The sequence below is a fragment of the Anastrepha obliqua genome, chromosome 4 (assembly GCF_027943255.1).
Source record: "Anastrepha obliqua isolate idAnaObli1 chromosome 4, idAnaObli1_1.0, whole genome shotgun sequence".
In the NCBI taxonomy this organism is placed as follows: domain Eukaryota; kingdom Metazoa; phylum Arthropoda; class Insecta; order Diptera; family Tephritidae; genus Anastrepha; species Anastrepha obliqua.
The window spans coordinates 21,633,651-21,659,175 of record NC_072895.1 but is presented as its reverse complement, the minus strand read 5'-3'; the positions used below and the strand labels follow the sequence as shown (position 1 = coordinate 21,659,175).

General features: G+C 34.6%; 1 long non-coding RNA gene across 1 annotated transcript in view; it reads right to left on the bottom strand.

Annotated features, from left to right (window-relative positions):
- Positions 1 to 25,525, bottom strand: part of LOC129243623 (uncharacterized) — a 65,317-nt gene that overhangs the window by 29,705 nt on the left and 10,087 nt on the right. The window lies entirely within an intron of this gene.

The following is a 25,525-nucleotide window of genomic DNA, read 5'->3' as shown; positions in this document are numbered from 1 at the left end:
CACCTCCATCCGATGGTCTAAATTTTCCATGACGCTGAGCCATAATTGAGGTTCTATGCCGTTCATGTGCCGAATTATCTCATCCTTTAGCTCTTGAATTGTTGCTGGCTTATCGACGTACACCTTTTCTTTCAAATAACCCCAAAGATTGAAGTGCAACGGTATCAAATCACATGATCTTGGCGGCCAATTGACATCGCCGCGACGTGAGATTATTCGGCCATCAAATTTTTCGTGCAAAAGAGCCATTGTTTCAGCTATCACTCTTGGATTATCATTCGCCCAAATGCGGCAGTTCTGCTTATTGACGAATCCACTGAAGTGAAAATGTGCCTCATCACTGAAGATGATTTTCTTTGATATGCATTTTGATTTGAACGCCCGTTTTCATAATAAGCCTGAATAACTTTAACACTCGATTGTGTATCTTTCCATGGTTCAAATTGAGTTAGTCTGGAATTGAAAAATGTCGAACGAAATGCAGAAAAAACTTGACGTTTAGGTGTGGTTCATATTCAACATCGGCCCTTGAAATTTAACCACCCTTTATAAAAATATTTGATAAAATATTTCAATTCTTTTGATATTTTTAAAACTTAAACTGACCAACAGAAATTACTATCCGCATGCCGTTCTTATATAATTGACCGTTGCTGTATATGAAACATTTTTGAACACAATCAATATTTTCGCTGCTCTACTAACGACTCGCTTATCAAAGGGGCAATAAAATTTGTTTTCTTTTCCTTGTTTCAATAATTTATTGTCACTTTTGTTTATGCCTTAAAATAAAGTAAAAGAGACTATCACAGCGACCTTCAATAATTGTTTTCCATCAAATGCCGGTGTTCAAGACGGCGCCGAATTTAGCCTCAAGCAAATATTTCACAATCAAATATGTGTGCGACAATGGAAATTTTTTCTAAAACAGCGTCCGAAATTCTGCCGTTATCTGTATGAGTCTATGTACATATTTAGATTTCATAAGATTGTTATGTCTGAAGAATTATTATTATTTTTTTTTTTTTAGCGTGGTAAGCCATTGATTGATAACGTGTGACGCCAGTCTGTCTTGCAAAAAAATGTAGCAGTACGTGCATACATACACATGTACACAATTATTTTTCGCTGCTGTATTGAATAGCAAGCGAGTGAAAATGTATGTAGGTATGTGCATACAAGTATATGGGGGGCTAACTTTCAGTTGTTGCAATAAATGTTTCAATCACCTTCGACCAGCTTACAGTAGATAACATCGAGTACTAGCAAACAGTGGAGAGTTCAAGCTGTAATGTACTTAACAATGCTCTGTAGAGAAACCAAATAACTAACATAATTTACATTTATTCTCCTTTCCATATGAACGATTGTTGAATTTTACATGGCGATATGACGTAAGAAGCCGTATTTGTTTGCAGTGAACTATATTTTTATAAAAGCTTTACGAAAAGAATTTAGCATGATTACGAATATTGTGAAAAGCTGAAGTGGCTTAATTATGTACGCACAAATGTCGCATATCCAAGTTATCCCTCTCTCTCTCTCTCTTAACTTCACAGTCTGTGGAGAACCATAGCTTCATCAACAATCCTCAATTCAGTCTCTTTCTTGTTATCCCTAGTAGGATTTTTTTTAATTTTTTTCATTTTTCGTAGAACATGGAATCCAAAACCCGATTTCCGCTAAAAACTTTACTTATTTGTGTATTGTAAGTAAACAAAGTATAAGTTAAGTGTAAAAACAAAAAAAGCTTCCAAGGATACTTGGTGAAGAAGTGTTGTGCAAATTTTCAAAAGAATTATGCCAGTATGGTTTGAGTTATGGCGTACACAGAGTTCAAAAATAACAAGTTTTAGAAAATGCTTTAGAGTCGAACAGGTATATTATAGAAACCCGGTTGGGAGCAACGAGCACTCAAATACTCACAACTTTGTCAATTTCGTTCCAGTGGATTTGCATTTTTTTTAAGTAATTAATAGTAATCTATAAATACAGTATTTCCTACAGACTATAAAAAAATAGATTAATGCTAAGTATACTTCCCAGCAATCAGACAAGCGTACTCTCTTAAATATTACTAAGGAAAGCTTCGTTAAAGAAGAAGTGATATCATCTAAGAATATGATTTTAAATAATTTAAAATTTTATTAAACTTAAAACTATTTTTTTTTTTTCAAAAATTGTATCAAAGTTAAGTTCAAGGGGGATGCTTTCTATAAATGACAAAACAAACAAAAACTGTTTCCCAAATATTTTTAGCAAAAAACTGTGGTTCAAAAAATTTTTATTATTAATATTAATAATATATTAATATTTAAAAAAAATTTAATATTAAAAAATTTTAATATATAAAACAATATAATTTCCAAAACAGTTATTAAAATTTCTTTTTTTTTTAATTTTTTAAAAATTTAACTCAATTTAAAAAATTTGTTGAAATTTTAAACTTGTAAAAATTGTATTATAAAATTAGTTTACATTTTTTAATTAAATTAAATTTTTAAAAAGTTTGAAAATTTATTGCTCACTTTTTTTTTAATTTAGAAAAAAATTTTGTTTGTAATAATTTTTTAACTTCAAATTTTTGAAAAAAATGTTATTAAATTGAAAACAATTTTTTTTTCAAACATTTTATAAAATTATTCTTTTAATTATTTTAATTTTTTTATACTTTTTTTGTTTTTATATTATAATAATATTTATTAATAATATGTTTAAAAAAATATATTATTAAAAAATTTTAATATATAAAACAATATAATTTCAAAAACAGTTATTAAATTTTCTTTTTTTTTAATTTTTTAAAAATTTAACTAAATTTAAAAAAAAAATTTTAAAATTTGTTGAAATTTTAAACTTGTAAAAATTGTATTAAAAAATTAGTTTACATTTTTTAATTAAATTAAATTTTTAAAAAGTTTGAAAATTTATTGCTCACTTTTTTTTTTAATTTAGAAAAAAAAATTTTTTTGTAATAATTTTTTAACTATAAATTTTTGAAAAAAAAATGTTATTAAATTGAAAACAATTTTTTTTTCAAACATTTAATAAAATTTTTCTTTTAATTATTTTAATTTTTTTATACTTTTTTTGTTTTTAATTTTTTTTTTTTTTTTTCAAACAAGGCATAGTTTGTTTGCTCAAAATTTTTTGGAAACAATTTTTTTTTGCCAGCACTTCTCAGCTCCCACTTACAGAGATTAACTGAGCGACACTCAAGGCTCTATCATCCTGTGAGATTAAATCCTCACTGACCCTTGAGTGTATCAAGAAACTGAATTTGCTAGGTATGCACAATCGCATCCGGCTAATTTTGGCCCAAGACGCCAGGCGAAATCCTTACTGGGGGGGTACAACCAAAAGAGGTTTAAAAATCGCATAATTTTCCCAAGAATAAACCGAAAATGCTCACGGGCATTCTCACAGCTCATTGCAGACTGCGTAAATCGGATATGGTCCACTGACTCTTGTCGTTTCTCTAAAAAATCCTCGGAAACTCCAATACACCTTCTCCTTGAATGCTGTGCTATAGCACGATAAAGGTTGAGACATCTCAGTCATTTGCAGCCAGAAGAAAGGTTAATAAGGGAACTCGGTCGGACCAGTCAGTCGAAATGAAAACCTTCAATAAATCTAAATCTAAAAACTTCCCTTCAGAGGTCACAATGAAAGAAATATTAGGTGCGCAACTAAGTTCTGATGAAAATACAACTTTATTCTGAAAAAAATGGCTACAAGTGAATCATTGAAAGTATTGCCCATCGCTGACAATTACTTTTTCCCATCTTTCTGCAAAGCTGTTCATCTTTCGAGGCTATCCACGGATCAAGCCATTTTTTGATGTCTTCATATAAATGGAAATGCTGGCTAGCTAGACCATGTGCTATCGATCGGACGACGCAGTATCTGGAGAATATGTTTACCATATGTCTAAGCTTGGTTTATGACGTTTGGGTTATGTTAAAATCGACTAGCACACAAAGCTGGCGGCATCTATTGACAAACAGCGGGAACTTAGTTGCGCACCTGATACTATGAAACTGACAATTGGGCTTTGTGGTTCACAGATGGCTCAAAATCTGATAACATACCAGCCAGCTTTGTAGTGGTTGACACAAACGGAGACACTGTACGGTGCAAACTTTGCCGGACTGTGCATCTGTTTTTACTGCAGAAGCAGTTGACGTTTGTCATGCTATAAACATGGCCTTGGAAAATGACCGTAAAACTCTCATATGCACCGACAGCAAATCTGTTCTCAAGGCAGTTCTCATCCCTCTATCCAATTCATCCAAATACAAAATCTAAGAACATATTTTTACTCACAAACTACAACCCTTCACACAACAATAGCCCAGGAAGACAACAACCTAACTCCTCGTAATTTACTTAATCGCAACCACATCAGACATACATCGACAATAGAAGAAATTAAAGATATATGGAAACAAAAACAACTCCATGGAAAACACACACACATAATTGAAAACAGCAATATTGACAAACCTAATAGTTAGTTATACTTGGCTAACCCAAGGTGAATTACAACCAGAAACAGAAGGGTTTATTATATTGTAGCAATACAGGATCAAATAATATCTACCAGAAATTATCGTAGATATATGTATGTATAATAAAAGATACGACTGTTATATCCGATAAGTGCCGAAAATGCAATATACTTGTTGAAACAATAGACCATATAACATCAGGTTGCCCAATATACAACATAGTAACTAAAATTATTCACTAAGAAATATTTAAAAATCTAAATATTCAAGAAAAAACTCTACCTTACTCTAAATACACGCGAGACAACACAATAGTCGAAAACGATACATACAAAATATACTGGGATGGAACGATTTACTCTGACAAAACATTAGCATGCAATAAACCAGATATTACAATAATCAATAAAAAAGACAGTACCACCCAATTACTTGAAATAAGCATACCAAATGATACCAACATACACAGCAAATATGTACATTGAAAAAATAGAAAAATACACAGATTTAGCAGCGCAAATAAAACAGATATGGAAAAAAAACGAAGTGAGTATACACCCAAGGTGGATTTAATAAGGTGACAGCATTCACCCAGCTGAATTTTTCGCCGTAGTGATGGCTTACGTCAAAATGATATGCTTTGTTTGTATGTATTGGTATGTTTACATTCGTATGTTTACATTTGCTTGCTGATTTTGACATGATGCTTGCACCAAACGCAACAACAAATACATGTAGGGTTTTACTTATATGTGTTTGCTGTCACCTGTAATAAATTCGCCTTGGTATACACCACTCATAGTCTCAAATACAGTGTGGCGGAGAGTGGCGTGGGAATAATAATAATAATAATAAAGTTGAAAAAATCACGGCAATCATTGGTATGGAATTCGGAATTGAAAAATGCAAACTTGTACACATAGAACGTGGAAAATTAACGCTTCAACAACAGAACGAGACACTGGATGGTGAAATCCTCAGTAATATGAAGGCTGACAAAACATACAAATACCTTGGTTTTGAACAAAAAATATATACAGACACAGGCTCAAACTTATACTTAAAACCGAGCTGAACGCACTTAATATTATACATTTAAAGCTATCTATAAACACATTCGCGATACCCATATTATCATATTCATTCGGAATAATTAAATGGACAGATACGGATCTCGAAGATCTCAATAGATTATCAAGAACAACCCTAACAAAACATCGCTACCTGCACCCGAATTCGTGTACAGAGCGGGTCACCATCAAACGGAAGGAGGGTGGAAGAGGACTTATTGATATACATGCACTACACAATACACAAATAAAAAATCTAAGAGCATACTTTCACAACCAACAAACACAACTACACAAAGCAATAGCCAAGGCAGATGATGATTTCACCCCACTAAACTTAAAACAAGAAAACATCACCACACAAATAATAACAAGTGAGTCAAAGAAACAAACGTGGAAACGAAACCAATACATGGAAAACATATCAACATAATGATTAACAATAGAATAAACACAGAACTATCTTACAAATGGTTAACGCAAGGCCGTCTGTTTCCGGAAACTGAAGGGTTTCTGCTAGCAATTCAAGACGGAATAATTGCAACGAAGAACTACAGAAAATATTATATATCCTTAAAGAGAACTTAGATTCCGATCTTTGCAGAAAATTCTATCAGCAAAGAGAGACAGTAGAGCCTATCATAAGTGGATGCTCAATACTTGCAGGAACCGTTACAACAGTTACAAGCAATAGAACAGACATCACACTTATAAACAAAACAAAAAAAAAACAAAAAGGAACATATCTGATTGATGTTGCAGTCCCTAATGATAATAATTTAATTTAATTTAATTTCCAAAAAGAACAAGAAAAAGAGGTTGTCTGTAAAGTCGGTTTACTGACGATAGTTTAACGTGATAACGTCATAAGAAAATACTAATTGAATGGTTGCATTTTTCAAAAGAAAATTTTAATTTTATTTGTTTGATAGATATTTTGTATGGATATAGAAAATGAGTTAACATTAACATATATTAACATAATATACTTTAACATAACATAACATAACATAACATAACATAACATAACATAACATAACATAACATAACATAACATAACATAACATAACATAACATAACATAACATAACATAACATAACATAACATAACATAACATAACATAACATAACATAACATAACATAACATAACATAACATAACATAACATAACATAACATAACATAACATAACATAACATAACATAACATAACATAACATAACATAACATAACATAACATAACATAACATAACATAACATAACATAACATAACATAACATAACATAACATAACATAACATAACATAACATAACATAACATAACATAACATAACATAACATAACATAACATAACATAACATAACATAACATAACATAACATAACATAACATAACATAACATAACATAACATAACATAACATAACATAACATAACATAACATAACATAACATAACATAACATAACATAACATAACATAACATAACATAACATAACATAACATAACATAACATAACATAACATAACATAACATAACATAACATAACATAACATAACATAACATAACATAACATAACATAACATAACATAACATAACATAACATAACATAACATAACATAACATAACATAACATAACATAACATAACATAACATAACATAACATAGCATAACATAACATAACATAACATAGCATAACATAACATAACATAACATAACATAACATAACATAACATAACATAACATAACGGGGGGAAGAGTTGCGTAGGATTATAATAATAATAATAATATCTCAATCACAACCCAAACAAATACGATTTTTTGGAAAATTTCGTTTGTAGCACCCCCTAGTGGATCCATTTTCTTTCCACAAACGTTTCCTATTAAGTCGTTCAGATATATCCCGAGTATGAACTCAATCTGTCTATTTTGAGTTTGAACAAATACGACCATATTTAAAAACGATTTCTTGTGGTACTTCGTCCACAGTGACCCCTAGCACATTAGAAATCCATAAACAACAAACAAACAAATGAACTGTCAGATTTATATACAAAATAATTCAATCCCATATTGAGAAAAAATTCATATGAAAATGGTTTTATGATTTATAAGCAATAAAGATCTACAATTTTACTTCCTTTCTCATAAAATTTCGATACTCCCAATATGCATTCCCATTAGTTTACACCTAACCTCTTTCTTATAGCTTATAGCCTGCATTATTTTTCACATAACCTCATTTTACTGGTAACCTGCATATGAGTAGCAATTTCTCAGTTGGCATAGTAATAGCGTCGACACCGCGAGAGTTGTTTGTAGAGTTAACTTTTTCAGACTGCTATGTGAGTGCAGTTGAGAGTAACAAATGCCCTGTCACTATGGAAACTACATACCACTATATTTCTAGCGGAATTATAAAATGTATCATATTTTTAGACTTCCGGCAAAATATTTCGAAATAAAATTGTAAGATTTAGGAGAGTTGGACCAATTTGAAAGTACTTCCGTAAATCTCATAATTTTGATCGTATTGATATATATTTTGAACATTTTATGTAGGCTTTTTAAAACATTGCGCACCAAGCCAATTTCCAATTTTGGTAATGTTTCAAAACTTTTAGCATGACATGTAACCAGCGTACAAATATGAGTGACGCGTCTCTTACGCAAGCGGGCCCACTTGTGAGGTAAGTAGACAGATTAGAAATGATAACAGGACTAGTTCCTTCATCAATCTAGACTGACAAAACGTATGTAGCTACTGCAGAAACGAAGAAGAGGCTTCAAGGCTCTGAACACCACTTCATCTGTCACTGTGAGCAAACACCCACTTTGGACTGAGCTTTCTCATAGTCAAATGCTCGTGCAATATAAAACCAACAGGTCCTTTTGATATCTTTACGATGTCAGCAACTCACGCAACTTCACTTTTCGATCATTCAAAACGATTTTGTGGACTTTTTTAATGCTTCCTGGTGTTACCGCGTCATTTGGGCGTCCACTGTGTTGTGCATCATCGGTGTCTCTACGACCACGTTTGAAGTCAGCAAACTATCATTTTATTGTTGTTTCTGATGAAGCAGAGTCCCCATAACACTTTTCTCATCATTGCTTCGCTTGAACGATATTTTTTTCTCATCAAGAGGCAGTGTAAAATTAAACACGAAATTCTTTTCTATCCATTGATTTGAAAATAACAAAAATAGCGTCACTCTTAGCACAATAACTCACGAACTAATGAATAGAATATCATGACATTTAAAGAGCCGTTTTTTCAAGGTTAGTACTAACTGATATAGACATATTTAAAGGTTGGTATTGGTCGTACGGATTAGGCTAAGGCCTTTATGCACTGCGACCAGATTGATCTATTGTGATCTATTACTTAATTTTAATTATTTAGTACCGAACCAGCTCCTTAGGAGGGAGAAATTGTAGGTTTTCCTCCTCTAGTAGGTACGAGCCCAGGATTCTGTGTCTCCTGTGGCCTAATGCCTCACAGTTGGTGATTAAGTGTTCCATAGACTCCTTTTCACCACAGCAGAACCTGCATATACTTGTATTAGATAATCCTATTATGTTTAAGTGTTCATTACAGTGCTGTAAGTGCTCCACAGAGTAATGTGAGGCCCTTTTTATCTACAATTAGAGCAGATTTTGCTCTGTTGGCATTGAAGTTCGAAAACTTTTTGGAGTGATTAAGGCCGCTTGTGCCGTTCCAGTGTTCCCTGATTTTAGATTGGATCCATTTTTTGGTTTCCTGTTTTATATTATTTTTCTTAAAGCCGAAAAATGGGGTTGGTCCCATAAATAGACCTTCTGCCCCTTTTTTGGCATAAAAGTCTGCTTTCTCGTTTCATTCGTGTCACTCATGTCTTGGTACCAAATTCAGTGTGGTCTGATTATGAGTAGCCAGTTTGTTGAGTGCATTGTTACACTCTATTAGGACTTTTGACTTGAATGTGAAGCTATTCAAGGCTTTGAGAACCGATTGGCTGTTCGAAAGTATTTTAATTTTTACTTTCTCGAACCCTCTTTCGGATATAATTTCCACTGTTTCCATTATTGCGAAGAACTCCGCATGGAAAATTGTGGTTAGTGTTAGGAATTTGACCGCTCTTGGCCCCACTATTCTTGCTCCTACTCCTTGGAGCGTTTTGGAAGCATCTGTGTACCATTTTTGTGAGTCATAGTTTTTTATTTTAAGGTTAATAAGCATTAAAAAAAATAAAGTAAAATTCAACAATTTAAAAGAAATATTCAAAAATTTCAATTGGCGATCTTTTGAAAATGAAAAATTTATCTCAACAAATTTAGGGATTTCATTAAACTCAATTAAGGCGCTAGTAGCAGGAGCATTTTGAGCATAAAGAAATTTTGAGAGACCAACAGGCACGTCCGAACAGCACCACGGATCAAATCGAAAATGAAAGACAAAGATAATTATATTTATAATATTAGGCCTCTTCTTTTCGCCAAGAGTTAACAAGTGGTGAATAGATGAAGCAACTGGTACAAATGAACATATATTGGGAACGCGGGAAGAGAGCTGCCTTAAATAACCGTAAGGCAATGCGCTATACCAGTCTAATGAGCTATAGCCATACTCACTTGCAGCGGCGAATCTTGCTATATAACTTTGTTGTTGCTTTCGCATGCAATTTTTTTTTTTTTGGTGAGTTAATCGAGCATAGAGATAGCGAGCGGAGAAATGGCGAATAGAAGAGGCATATCATAAGTTTTATAAATCCGCTGGAAAAACTGCAACATTTTTTTTTCGGGAGGCACCCTAATGTACATACATAAATGTAAATATACTATTTTACTGTTGTTGTATTTTTAAAATACAACTTTAAATTGTTATCATAAAATAAGTTATTGCTTTTTTTATACTTTTCTGCTCAATTCATTTAATTAAGAATTCTTATCAATAATTGTTGTTCTTGTTTGTTTTCTCCCGCCAATTACGTCCCACTATTCTTATTGTCTCTAGGACTACCAGAGTGAATTGCACTTAAATATTGAGACTAAGTTATAAGTAGAAGATTACGCTCGCTACCAGATCTCACGTAAGCATAAATAGGTGACGAACGAGTTCTCACGTACGCCCGTTGACCAATCATTCATTCACAAATATGGAGAGGCATTGACAAGAAGGAGATTCAGAATACCTGGCAATAAGTAATAATTCCCACTTTGGTCTAAGCTGATCTGTTGCGAATGTCCTGCAATCTTATTTCTCGAAAGCCACGAAAGAAAAAACGGCTGACGCCCATTCTTGAAGTCGGCCCAAAGCGTCATTTAAAAAGAAATTTGCTATATCATATAAACTTTGTAGCTGTTAATTAATTAATTAATTTTTTATTTTTTCATTAAATTTTTATATTTCTCACTAATAAGATATATCATAATTGCAAACACATATGTGCATATATATAGAGTGGTGCAAAATTAATCATCGATTTTTGCTTTTAAAAATTTTTTTACTGAAGAAAAATAATTAAAAAATAATAATATTTTTACTAAAAAACATAACAAAAATAGTAGTTTTACTAAATAAAAAATTTTTTAAAATTATATTTTTACTAAATAAAAAAATAGTATTTTTACTAAATAAAAAATGTCTTACAAAAAAAAAAAATAAATAAATATTGTAATATATTTGCTAAATAAAAAAAATAAATATTGACACTAAATAAAAACACTAAAAACACAAAAATATTTTTACTAAATAAAAAAAAGAAATATTGACACTAAATAAAAACACTAAAAAAAACAAAAATATATAATATATTTTTACTAAATAAAAAAACTAAAATAAATATAAAATTTTTACTAAATAAAAAAATAGTATTTTTACTAAATAACAAAAATAAAACATTTCTTACCAAATAAAAAAAACAAATATTGTAATATTTTTACTAAATAAAAAAAATATAATAATATTTTTACTAAATAAAAAGTTTTAAATAAATAATAATATTTTTACTAAATAAAAAAAATAAATATTGTACTATTTTTACTAAATAAAAAAAAATGTTTTTGATTGATGGACTTTTATTATCAACTATTTGAACTTTACGCGATTCATTGCTTGCTTTTTTGTATGTAGTTCACAAGTGTCTAGTTCACAAGTGCCATTGACGTACGTCGCCACGTGCAAAAATTACAAATCTTCCGATAGTGTGATTAATTTTACGCCACCTTGTATATATCTACGTGTGTAAAATTATATAATAGAGACTAATTTTTGTTTTGTCTTTCTAACTTCACTTATTACATACGATTTGTTGTCAAATGCTAACAAAACCCGGCTAAGAAATTTTTATTATTGCATTTACGTTCTCTGGTGAAGCTTTCAAATTTTTATTGGGATCTGGGATCTGAAATTATGTATACTTTTAGTGGTTGTGTTTACACATTTGATTCATGGCCACTTGAAGAGAATAGCCCACAAACAAGCGGATAAAGGGCAATAAAATTCTGTGTTCTCTGCAAATGAATGCAGGTGTTTGCATGACCGCTACTCCTCTCTCTCTGTATTAGCAACAACAATTACGTGAATATGCTTGATACAAATACAAGAGTAATTTAATAACAAAATGTTATCATTAAACTTTTACTATTAAAATCTTAATTTTATTACTTGTTTACCCACTTAATTGCTTTTATAATTTCATTCAGTGGTTAATAAAGCATGTAATTCTACTCGTAAATCACTATCTCTACAAAAAAAGCTACAAATCACACCTGATGCTCTGGTACGAACAGGTACGACTGCCATATGAAAATTTTCTCTGTCGCCCCCACGACGTCCACTAAAGTTTACCGATTGATTTACCGAACGAAAATTTACGAATTTGAAAAGTTAACATAATTAATTACGTATTTACATGAGAATGTAGTAAAAATTAATATGCACCAAATTTTTTGAGAGAATACATAAAGCGATTAATTCAAGTAAGCGAGAACAATTCATGTTCTGCATGACTTTTATTACTGAGTTGAGATGATTAACCCCTTGGGGACGAATTTATTTGAGAAAATATCTATTTGCATGTGGAGCGAGTTTAATTTTTGGTTACTGGAGTAGTATGTAAAAGCAGTATATTTTACGTAAGAATTTATTTATTTCCAAAATATTAGTGACATATCTAGTAAATATCAAGGTAGGTGCCTTCAAGTAACTGAAATTGTAAAGGCGTCATCTGCTTCACGGGCAAACAGGTGCATGGCGTGTCTCACACGTCAAATATACCCAAAATATACGCAAAATATACCCAAGTGGGCTTAAGTCTTGCTCTATAAACTCTGTAAATTATGATGCATATAGCAGTAATTGGATTATTTTGAAAATATTCTTTAGTTGATCAATTCATTGATTAGTATTTCTGTTTGGTTCTTTTGCAAAGAGTATAAAAAGTATATATATTATATGTATAATCACCTACCCTACCAGAAAGCAAAATAGATAACGAAATCAATGCAAGACTTAGTCTTGTCGAGGCCCTATGCTCCCGAGTGGAGTGAACATGGAAAAAAAATATAATATAATTAATATTTTCTATTCAAATATCCATTTTAATTTTAATTAGCTTTAATTTATAGATAAATTCAATGAGTCTTTTGGAGCACAATTCTCCGAGACCTTCTGAATTCTTATAACTAGTATAACTAGTAAGACTTCTGTTCAAAAAGTTCCCGACATTTCTCATTTAAGGCACAACACCACTCAAGGATTTTGACAAAATCGAGTTTTCTTAGCTTAAAACCAATGTTCAGTTGATCCTTTATTGGAAAGATTGCTTACAAGGTTAAACTCTCTTTGTCACTCGCCTCGGAGTTGTTCGTAAGAGCTCGTAAAATTTTAAACACTTTTTTTCTAAAACCACCTTTTCCAAAGAGGCCAAACAGATTACTAAAATACTGTTACATGGATCAATTTGCCAGAAGTTTCACCATTACATTTTATTTTTGTTATTTTTTATTATTAAATAAAAACTACTATTTTTTGACGTGATAACGTCTTATAATTCGATTTAACAGGCTGCACGAAAAAATGTGTCGTTACCTTGCTCATTAGTGTTACCTTGCTCATTTGTCGTTACCTTGCTCATTTGTCGTTACCTTGCTCATTTGCCGTTACCTTGAATGAACTGCAAGCGAGAGCGCGGAACGAACGACAAAGAGCACAATAGGGCCCCGCGTTCGGCAACGTTCGACATCTGGCTCTGTCCTACTTGAGTGAGCATATATATGTATGTATATGCGCATATGTAGGTATATAAATTCACATACTTGTATTTGCATATGCCTTCTTCCTGTGTGCATGGTAATGAACCATTTCTCTGTTGAGAATAGGACGATGATAGAAAAAGTAGGAAATGAAAGGGAGTGTTTCGAGTATAAAGTGTCTTGAAGAAGGCAAATCGATGATGGTGCCTCTTAGTGTTGTTGACTTATTAACGTCTGATGCACAATCGAAATTGAAGATATCTTTCGTGAATTTGATAAATGTTTCGTCATTTTTCACGTTTGTGTAAATGTAACTTGACTTATTCTATTGCAATTCCATTTACCTCCTCCTCTATATCCATACAAAATATCTATCAAACAAATAAAATTAAAATTTTGTTTTGAAAATTGCAACCATTCCATCAATATTTTCTTATGACGTTGTCACGTTAAACTATCGTCAGTAAACCGACTTTACAGACAACCTCTTTTTTAATTAAACAACTAACCGATAATATAGTATAGATGTGTTCAAACAGTCGATCGCGATTTTTCCCCCCAAAAAAAAACATGTTACGAGAAATTCGTCCGCCTGAGAAGAGTTAAGAAAAAGCCAAATACCAAGTTTGGGCCGTCACTTTGCATCAAAAAGTCAAAAACTATTTTTCATACATCAATAAGTATTAAATGGATTTTTTGAAAACCACTTCTAGTCTTTCTTCTATACACCCAGAAAAATTCGCCTCAGAACTGATCTTCGAATGACCCATTATTACCTTGTTTGGAATGCTCATAGAGAGTGCTTGCATTGCAATGGTAGAGAATTATTCACCTTCTGCGATTGGCGTTCCTCATTTTTAGTAACACTTCTTGAAAACAATTGATGATCACTTTGGCTACATGCAATAATGAAGCGAACCATTTGCATCGAAGTGATTCGGAGTGCTTCGTGAGCGACTGATTTTTGTTGGATTCGACTCGCCAGTCAATTGTCGTGCATTTTCGGATGATCCGTGATTAAAATTTGTCAACATTTCTTTGCACCAATCGATACCAAGTTTTCTTGAGCAATCGCCAAGTTATATGGCATCCAACGCGAACAAAGTTTTTGACTGCCAATGCAATATTGAAGGTATGTGAATGGAACTTGAGTCGAAGGATGCTTCAATCTCACTGCATTGATTTTTCCAAGCACAACAAACGATTTTGGAAGACTCTCATAAAATTTGTTCTGTAGTGTGGTGCGATCACGATTGAATTCGGAAAACCATCGCACGAAAATGCTCAAGTTCACAAATAGCAGTCGCTTGGCAAAACTTTCTGTCTACCTATGTATCTACTATTCTGGCAGCTAGGATCCAAACACGCGTCTTTTGTAAAGATAGGACTTTGGCTACATGCAATCGCAACAGACAGCCTACTCTTACAGAACTAATATTGAGGTTTCAAGGAGGTTTTCAATAAGCGTTTCCTATTTTTAATTGAATTACGAGCAGTATAACAGTAGGCGAGAGCATACCACAGGCCATACTATATATCCTAGGTTCATTATTTGAGCAATGGATTTTCCTCTTTATTTGTAATAGTACGACAAATAGGAAAAGGACAAGAATGCTATAGAAATTAACAGAACATCTATAGAATATTAAATAACTTGCTGTTTTGACACTAGGTAAGTAGGGAGGTTAGATAGCAAGAGTACCACAGGTAGCACTAGAGTGCCGTTTTGATACCATAATGTAGACCAATACCTGCGAAAAGGGAAGATAAGCCATCTACAGCCAGCGAGTTAATGTAGTGCAGAAGAGAAAAGGGATCTAGGCCGGAGAACTCCCCCGAGATTATCCCCTATATACACCTCAAGGAACTTCAAGGGTCTAGCCGTCAGACCCGGATATTTGCAGAGAAAGTGTTCAACAGCATTTTTCTCTGCCGAGTCCCCACACAATTTCTGCAATGAGGGGTGTACGGAAGTCCAAGCTTCTCCGCATGAATTCCGATCACCCATTGACCGGTGAAGTTTGAAAATTGAATGGCGGGGATCCCCAACACTTTAAGCGTCCTGCTTTTGTCGTACTGAGACCAAAGTATTTTTTAGATAACACACGATAAGATAGAACTACATTAGTCTTACGCTTTTTTAAGAAAGAAATTGTGCAGTTTCTCTTTAAAAACGGTCAAGGGGACACTGACGTATGAGATGGAGACAACTGAAACCGGCTCTATCGACTCTTTCCTGGCAAGCTCATGGGCAATTTCATTTGCTCCTATACCCTAAAACCCAGATAAGACAAATGTCTCCTGCACATTCAAGACTTTTGATATCCTTCTTACAGGAGTTGACCAGAAGAGATCTGCAACATGGCAACGACAGGACATTGATCGCAGCTAAATATCGGAAAAGATACTTATGTGTCCCTCCCGACAGCGATCCCTAAGCATTTTGCATGCCTGCAGGATCACGAAGACGTCTGCTTGAAAAACCCTACTAGTTTTCTGCAGTTTAAAGGATACTAAAATATTGGCTGATTTAGAAAAACCCCCAGCTCCAACTTCGGATTCCCTCTTGGATCCGTTGGTGAAAGCAGAGGTACCTACGTCCGTACACTCTCCTCCTTATAATCCTGCCTTCTTGGAAATATAGGCCTAGCACAACCCTCAAAACCCAGTTTGCGGATGGAGAGCCCTGTACGAAGTACAGAGAAGGAGGGAGAAATCTGTCTCAAAATGCTCTTTAGAGACCAATCTCCTTGCACCGTCCCCATCTTTTGCCGAACATAGATTTGCAGAAGAAGAAAGCTATACTGGCCTTCTTTACCCGATTCTCAATGCGTAGCTTCCAATGGTGTTTGGAGTCAAGATCACTCCAAGATATCTAACTTCCTATGAAAGCGGGAGAACGTGGTTGTTTAATTTGAGAAGTCTAAAAGGTGGAGGTTTGTATTTTCTAGTGAATTTGATGCTCCGTTTTGTCAGAGTTGACTCTAACACCGCAACTGTTATTGCCCCTAAGGGGCACAATTTTTATTTTACGGTATTTTGAAATTTTCATAATATGCTGATTCAAATCATTAAAACGCTCTTACAAAACTACTTATACGAGTACATGCAATAAAATTTCATGGCGCTTATTTTTGTGGAATATTTTAGCCCAATATTTCTTACATGTGGAAGTAATTTTTACCCTTATTTTTTTAAACCTGAAAAATGATAAAAGTAAATGAAAAATTTTAAGGCCGATGGAGGGTTAAAAATTCTACAAACAAAAGATTGCTGTAGTGTGCTATAACGGACAAAAGTACATCATTACATTAATGCCTTCTGCCTTGAAGATAATGCGACCCAGCGTTTAACGACCAAACGGCAAGTGATCCAATATTCCACAGCTCTTCCTCTTTCCTAATTGCTATACCGCGTTCTTGCCTTTTGCCCCTAATTAACGAGGGTATGCACTTCACATAAATAGAATGTTGTTAAATTAAATTAAACTGGTTTAAAATTAAATGATGCCCTATAATTTCGGTCGTTTTTGTTGCCTATAGTTTTTTAAAAAACATGCTATATACAAAAAAAAAGATTTTACTAAAAAATTTTCCCGATAGAATCATTAAATAAATTTTAAAATAAAAACTACTTCTGTATGATGCATTCACACCCTCAAATGGTACCCCAGTTTTTGCACAAAATATCTTTACTAGAATATAAAATAATAGAAAAGTAACAGCTGCTTGGCGATGGTCATTAAACTCAAAGAATCAGGCTATTTTGAATATTCGAAAAATTTACAATTATTTCAATCATTTACACCAGAGCAGGGCAGAATAAAAGTAATATTTTCTCTGAAGAAAGAAAATTCTATTAGTTATCACTGCATCACTTATGCATGCACACACACACATACATACATTCACATCTAGAGCAATAACACATTCAAGCAACCAACCACACCAAATCAGCTTCAAACAACATCAATCCGCAATGTAGACCAAAACAGGCAGCCGACCAACCAGCCAAACAGGTAGCAAACACGCACCCAACCACTTCTCAGAGAACAACAAACAATAACTGTGAGAAATATTTCTTAAAAACAAACAAAAAATATAAACAGGCGGAGTGTGCAAGTATACAGTCGAGGCCACATTAATATACTCATAAGATTTATTTTTCACTTCAATTTGTTTTATTGACAAATTTTCAAACTTCAAACTTTTTTCTCGCAATTGTTTGTTAACAAGTAATTTTTTTAGCATTTATAAGCTGGTAGCATTTTTAATAACTAATAATTTAGGTATTGCGATGCTATATAAAGTGACTATTTTGTAAGTATGTATTTTTTCTGTATTTGACTTGAGGTAAAGATTTCTATCGTAAAAACTGTTGATTGGAGGTGCATTATTTCATCTTAATCTTTATCTTTATTTCAAATAAGTGATATTTTTTATTTATTTTTTATAATTTTGACATCCTTTCCCAAAATTATATTTAATTTTAGCCATAAGGAAGCCTTCAAACATTTACCCTAAGAAAAAAAAGAGAAAAAAAAACTGAAGAACTCATTCCCAAATGGAAATAGCAGAAGTGGTAGGCATTTCGCAGTCTACGGTGCGAAATATAAAAGCTAAATGTGCCTCACACGCCTCATAACGTCTCGAAGTAAGGTAGAAAAATAAAAGAACGAGGAAACCCGCATAAAGTTACAAAAGCCTTGTTTTGGTTGTTATTGAAGCAAATATTTTGGGAACTCCACTGAACTGAAAGTCCTTGGTCTGATATACATACAGTGACACACAGCTTATTTGATGCAGATAATATTTTTTTAGAAAAAAGAAAATGACTCGATGTTTATTAAGGTTGAATTAGTTTTAAAGGTGACACACAGATGGCGCTATTTATCACTTTATCGCGTTGGCAATACTAAATATATATTCATGACAAAGCCTCATCCCTAGGCTTTGTTTATCAGTATCTGTCATTTCGCTGTATGTCAACTTTCGTGCCGTCGAAACGCAATTTGCGGGAAGCTTTGCTTTTCTGCTTCAATTTGAAAAAAAATACTGCCCAAGCCCGTGAATTGCTGCAGGAGGCCTATCCAGACCATACTCCGTCGATTTCAACATGTGAGTACTGGTTTCGACGATTCAAAAGTGGTGATTTTCACACCGAAGACAAGGAGCGTCTTGGCCAGCCCAAAAAGTTCGAGGACGCGGAATTGGGGGAATTGGCAAACGAGGACTCGTGCCAAACCCAAGAAGAGCTTGCTGAATCATTGGGCGTTGATAAATCAACCGTTTGCAAGCGTCTAAAAGCGATGGGAATGATCCAAAAGCAAGGACATTGGGTCCCGTACGAGTTGAAGCTGCGCGACGTCGAACGGCGATTTTTTACGTGCGAATTGCTGATCGAGCGAAAAAATCGGAAGGGTTTTTTGCATCGGGTGGTGACTGGCGACGAAAAATGGATCCACTACGATAACCCAAAACGCAAAAAATCATGGGGTTTGCCTGGCCACGCATCAACATCGACGGCCAAGCAGAATATTCACGGCAAGAAAATCATGCTCTGCATTTGGTGGGATCAGGTCGGCGTCGTATATTTTGAGCTGCTCCAACCGGGCGAAACAATCACGGGGGATCGTTACCGACTGCAATTGATGCGTTTAAGCCGGGCATTGAAAGAAAAACGGCCGGAAACGGTAAAAAGGCACGACAAGGTTATTTTGCAACATGACAACGCTCGACCGCATGTTGCTCAACCTGTCAAAAAATACCTTGGAACGCTTGGCTGGGAAGTGTTACCCCACCCGCCGTATAGTCCAGACATAGCTCCCTCCGATTATCATTTGTTCCGAGGCTACCAAAATATGGGTTGAGTCATGGATAGCCAAGCAGCGGCCAGAATTTTGGAGAAACGGCATCCGGAAATTGCCCGAAAGATGGGCGAAAGTTGTAGCTAGCGATGGCCAATACTTCGAATAAAATATTTTGTACCGTTTTTTCACCATAAAGCCCCAAATCTTCGAAAAAAACCTTTAAAACTAATTCAACCTCCCAATAATAAAAAAAATATATACGACTTGTAATGAGATATGTATGTACTGTTTACCATTGCAGAAAGACCAATAACAAAAACAAAGCTTGCTGAAAATATAGTTTTCTCATCAAAATATGCTCATAGCTTAAATGATGTAGTGTAAGTTATTTTATATTTTCTCTGAGAATGCAATAACGATGAAATTTATTTCCGTTTAGCTTAAGTCATTCTTAAAAAATTTTTGTAAAGAAAAGTTTAAAAAATTTAAATATTTTTAAATGGGAAAACGAACCTCACTCGAAAAAAGGGAAGGCGTTGTTCGCCATTACAAAGAGGGCGAAAGTCAACGAAAAATTGCCGAAATTGTTGCTATTAGTTCCTCAACTGTCCAGCACATTATAGAAAAAGGTTTCGCCACGAAAACAGGATAGAAGATAAGAGCAGATCAGCGCCAAATAAAATATTTAAGGACGCAGATAAGAGGTGGATTGGTCGCAAAGTTAAAGAAAAATCCGATTTAAGCGCTCCAAAATTAAAGGAGTCGAAAAATACTTATACAACTGTTCGTGGAGTTCTGGGCGAAGAAAATTTCCACGGAAGGACTGCCCGAAATAAGCCGATAACACAGTCCTGCGAGGGTGAGTTTCTAGAATGGCTGTACTTGTTTCTTGTAGTTTTTTATGCGCTGAAAACGAATCTGACCTTCAAAATGCTCCATCACATCAGGATTTTTGGTAAATGAAGCCTAAAAGGTCAAAAAATGGCCATTTTAGCCATTTTTGATAATTTTTTTTGGGATAGAAAAAATTTTTTTTCAATTTTCGACGAAAAGGTCGCATAGTACAACTCTTTAGCTTTAAAACCCATTTTTTTAAATTATTGTACGATTTTAAAAAAAAAAGTTATGACATTTTGAAATTAACAGTTTCAGTTACGTATACGTTGGGTATAACGTCTATTGGCTAACGTCTATTTGCTAAAATGGCCATTTTTTGACCTTTTAGGCTTCATTTACCAAAAATCCTGACGTGATGGAGCATTTTGAAGGTCAGATTCGTTTTCAGCGCATAAAAAACTACAAGAAACAAGTACAGCCATTCTAGAAACTGAAAAAAGTTAAATTTCGCAGGCCTGTGTAATTAATGCGCGTAATAGAAAACAAAGAATATAGTTTTGCAGACAACATTTGAACAAAGACATATCGTTCTGGAAGTCCGTTGTTTTTGCGGATGAATGCAAATTTAACCTTTTCAGGTTTAGTGAGAAGTCATGCGTTTAGAGAAAACCAACCATGTAATTTGCGCTCTACAGTTAAACACGGCGGGGGCAGTGTGATGGTATGGGGTTGCATGTCCTATTCAGGCGTCGGAAATTTAACATTTATCGAAAGAAACATGAATAAAGAGATTTATCTGTGTCTGCTAAAAGAAAATTTAGTACTAAGTGTGGATAAAATGGGCATTAGGGATTCGTTTAGATCTCAACGATCCAACGATCGCAAGCATACGTCTGGTATTGTCAAAACTTGGCTTATCTGGAACTGCCCACATGTAGTACAAACACCTACACAGCGTCCAGATCTCAACGTTATTGAGAATTTGTGGTCAGTGCTGGAAAATAATATAAGAAACCACAATATTTCTAATGCTTCTATTCTTGACTTTTGATGTTTCAAGCATATTTTTCCATTGAATCATCTACTCAAATTCCCCAAAACTATTCCCATTTTACTCATCGCAGACGTTACGAAAGTTGCGTGGCGGAAAGAGTGGAATTGCTCCTGTTAATGGACGTGTTTAGATTTATGGGGAACGGTCAACTGCATTTTTTTTAAAGGCATCCGCCGTAGCCGAATGGGTTGGTGCGTGAATATCATTCGGAATTCAGAGACAACGTAGGTTCGAATCTGAGTGGAACACCAGAATGAAAAAAAAGTTTTTTCTATTAGCGGTCGCCCCTCGGCTAGCAATGGCAAGCCTTCCAGTGTATTTCTGCCATGAAAAAGCTCCTCATAAAAAATATCTGCCGTTCGGAGTCGGCTTGAAACTGTAAGTCCCTTCGTTTGTGGAACAACATCAAGACGCGCACGCCACAAATAGGAGGAGGAGCTCGGCCAAACACCCAAAAAGGGTATACGCGCCAATTATATATATATGTATATACATATTTATGTGTCAAGACCAATGTTTGGTAACCCGATTGTTTCCATAAATTACAGAATGGTGTCCAGATGATAACAACTTCTTTATGCAAGACTCGGCGCCTTGTTATAAAGGAAAAAAAGTTGTGTAATTATTGAAGGACAATGAAATTGCGCTTTAGGAATGGCCTTTAAATTCGGTGGAAAAATCGAAATATCCAAATTATTACTAATATAAGAAAACAGACACTGAGAACTTGCACTACAAAAAATTGCTAAAAAATGGTTTGCCTCTACATAACATGCCTGGTATTGCTCGAAAGGTAGGATTTACTTACGTAATAAAGGGGGATTTTTTAAGAGCTATAGAAAAGTTTTTCAAAAAAACACACGTAAAATTCAAAAAAATGTATGAAATTTTTATTTAAATCGATAGTACAGTCGATATAATTTAATGTTTGAATATTATTTCATACAAATGTTGACCGCGACTGCGCTTCAAATGGTTCATCCGCTTAGTACAATTTTGGCATACTTTTTCCAATGTTTCGGCCGGCTTGTCTGAATAGACTTGAGCGTTAGCATAGTCCCACAAAAAATAATCTAAAGGCGTTATATCGCAAGATCTGTGTGGCCAACTGCCTTCACAGCATCTTTGAAGAAGTACGGTCCAATGATACCTCCATCCCATAAACCGCACCAATCTGCGACCTTTTCTGGATACGTTGGTAGCTCTTGCAATTCTTCTGGCTAATCTTCACTCCAAAAATCGACAATTCTGCTTATTTACATACCCATTGATCCAAAAATGAGCTTCGTTGCTGAACATAATTTTTCGCGCGATAAACTTTCTTAACAGAAGACGCATTTTTATAATAAATTTCAATGATTTGCAAGCGTTGTTCGTTTGTAAGACGATTCATGGTTAAATTGTAGACCAAACTGAAGATGTTTGACAGTGAAACAAAACACGAAACGTAGGTCACCTGTTTAAGCCAACTGTTTAAAAAGATAATAGCTAAAAAATCACCCGTTATTTAATAAACCTATAAATATAGTAATCGAAACGGTGTCGTGGGTATCTAATAAATTTATAGTATTTTAAATGGACATAATAATTTAACCCCGCACTGTAAATTCAAATGCATTGAGATTCCTCTAATAATGAACACGTTTCACAAATGCACACACACACACATACGTATATACGAGTGTGTTTGCTTGTACCTTTTCTCGCATACATTTCACCTACATACCTTTTGATTTTTTACTATTGCCGCGATATCAGCTGATTCTGTTGTTTTTCATAAACAAATAAGTGAGCAAAAGCAAATGACGAATAATGGAGACAATTAAAAATGAAAAGAAAATAAACGCAAAAGCTGGCATATCAAAATTGTGTTTATTGCCGCAAGGCAAGCAAGGGGAAATAAAAATGAGAAGTTGAAGTTGACTGCATGTGGAATAAAACTAAACACTTTTGATGAAAGCCCACACCAGAAGGGACTTCAGGGAAGTAATTGATATGCATTTTTGAAGTCGGTATTTTTTTCGGAAATGATGACATAACGCAATGCTTGTATTTTTGCTTTTACAGAGTCCAGCACTCGCAGTGTAACCAATTAAAAAGACCATAAATTTAAATTCGTTCCCACGACAGTCGGTTCTACGTTACCGGAACGACCCGGATTTATATCCGGCCAAGGACTGTCACTTCAGCAGCATTCCCCATATACATACATACGTATAGGGAATGTTTATGCTGATACAACAACAACAACAACCATAAATTTAGTTTGGAAGAACTACTTTTATTCAATTCAAAGTAAAAGTTATGTGAAAATAATACAAAATTAAGAATCAATTTACTTTTCCCGATATGACCACCTTGTACCTTGACTATGGCCTTGAGACGGTCCAGAAACGAACCGCAAACTGCCCGAATGTGACTTGCAGGTATTTTGGCCCACTCGCTGACAATGGCTTTTTTCAGCGCTTCGAGACTGGTGAATATTTTAGTTCGGACTTCTCGAAGGTCGAGGCTTGTGTCACCAGTCATTGGCTATTTGGCAGGCATTCCTTGAGACCACTATTATACTCCAATGAATATTGTAGAAGTTGTAGAGATGAGGAAGAGGAAGAAACAGTTGGGTACTTCCTTTGCAATTAAAATCAGAGCAGGTTGTCTAGGTAAACACTTTTTCAATTCTCTCACAGAACTGTAAATTATACCTATCCTACACTTCATAAGAGCCTCAAAATGGTGTCATGAAGATAAATAAACAAGGTTCCCGTGTCACACAGAGTTATCACAACGGACCTGCAAGATCTAAGTGAGTTGATCATACGAACCGACTACCACCATAATCCCCCAAAGCTAAACGTCGTTAGTCTCCCGCTAACCCAACGGGCAAAATACCAAGGTGTTATCCTAGACCCCAAACTCAGCTGGAAGTCCAACGTAGAGTACAGGGTAAAGAAAGCGAATATAGCTCTTTACACGTGTAAGAGAATGTTGGGTAAAAAATTGGGTCTCTAACCAAAACTATCCAATTGGTCCTACACAGCCATTGTAAGGCCAATACTGACTTATGCGGCACTAGTTTGGTGGCCTGCAACAGAAAAGAGATACAACAAAACTAAGCTGAACAAGACATAAAGAACAGCGTGTATCTTAACTACAGGAGCGCTTAGCACCAGTCCTACTGAAGCGCTCAATGTACTAACTCATCTGCTAAAACATTAAAACAATCTCTACTTGCAGCGCGGGGAGACTCAGAGACATAGGCAGCTGGACAACAAGATCGTAAGATCCTCTTACAGGGACCCTCGCTGATCAAAAACAGATCAGACAGTCCCCGACCTTAACTTCAAGAAATACTTTACGGTACATTTTCCACCGAGAGCCGAATGGAGCAAAGGGAAGGTGATTGGAAGATACCTTATCGAGATCTATACCGGTGGTTCTAAGATGAACTGTGGTAGGGAGGTGGCTTCCATTCGGAGCCACTCAACCTATTTCAGTCAATTCGTCTTCCTGACTATGCCAGCGTGTTCCAGGCATAACTTTCAGCGATCAGAGAATCATGCAAATCACTAAAACTCTACAAGGAAGTTGCTGCAAGAGTAGCTACCTTCTCAGACAATCAAGCAGCTATAAAGGCCTTAGACTCCAACTCCATTATCCAAACTTGTCTTACAGTGTAGAGAGGAGCTGGAATTGCTTAGTCATTGGCTTGAAATCACTCTGATATGGGTTCCCGATCATAGGAACATACGGGGTAATGAGATAGCGGATGAGCTAGCAAGAAAAGGTTCCACACTAGACTTAGCAGAGGCGGTGGCAGTCTCCACCCTCCTGAACACAATAAAAGTATCGATTATGTCACACTATCATGCTTTAGCCCCAAGAAGATGGAAGCAATTAACTACATGCATTAAAACAAAAATCACATGGCCGTCATACAAAATCCAAAGGACGAACCACCTGTTAGGATGTTCTCGACCAAACATCTCACGCATCACTGCAACCGTTACAGGTCATT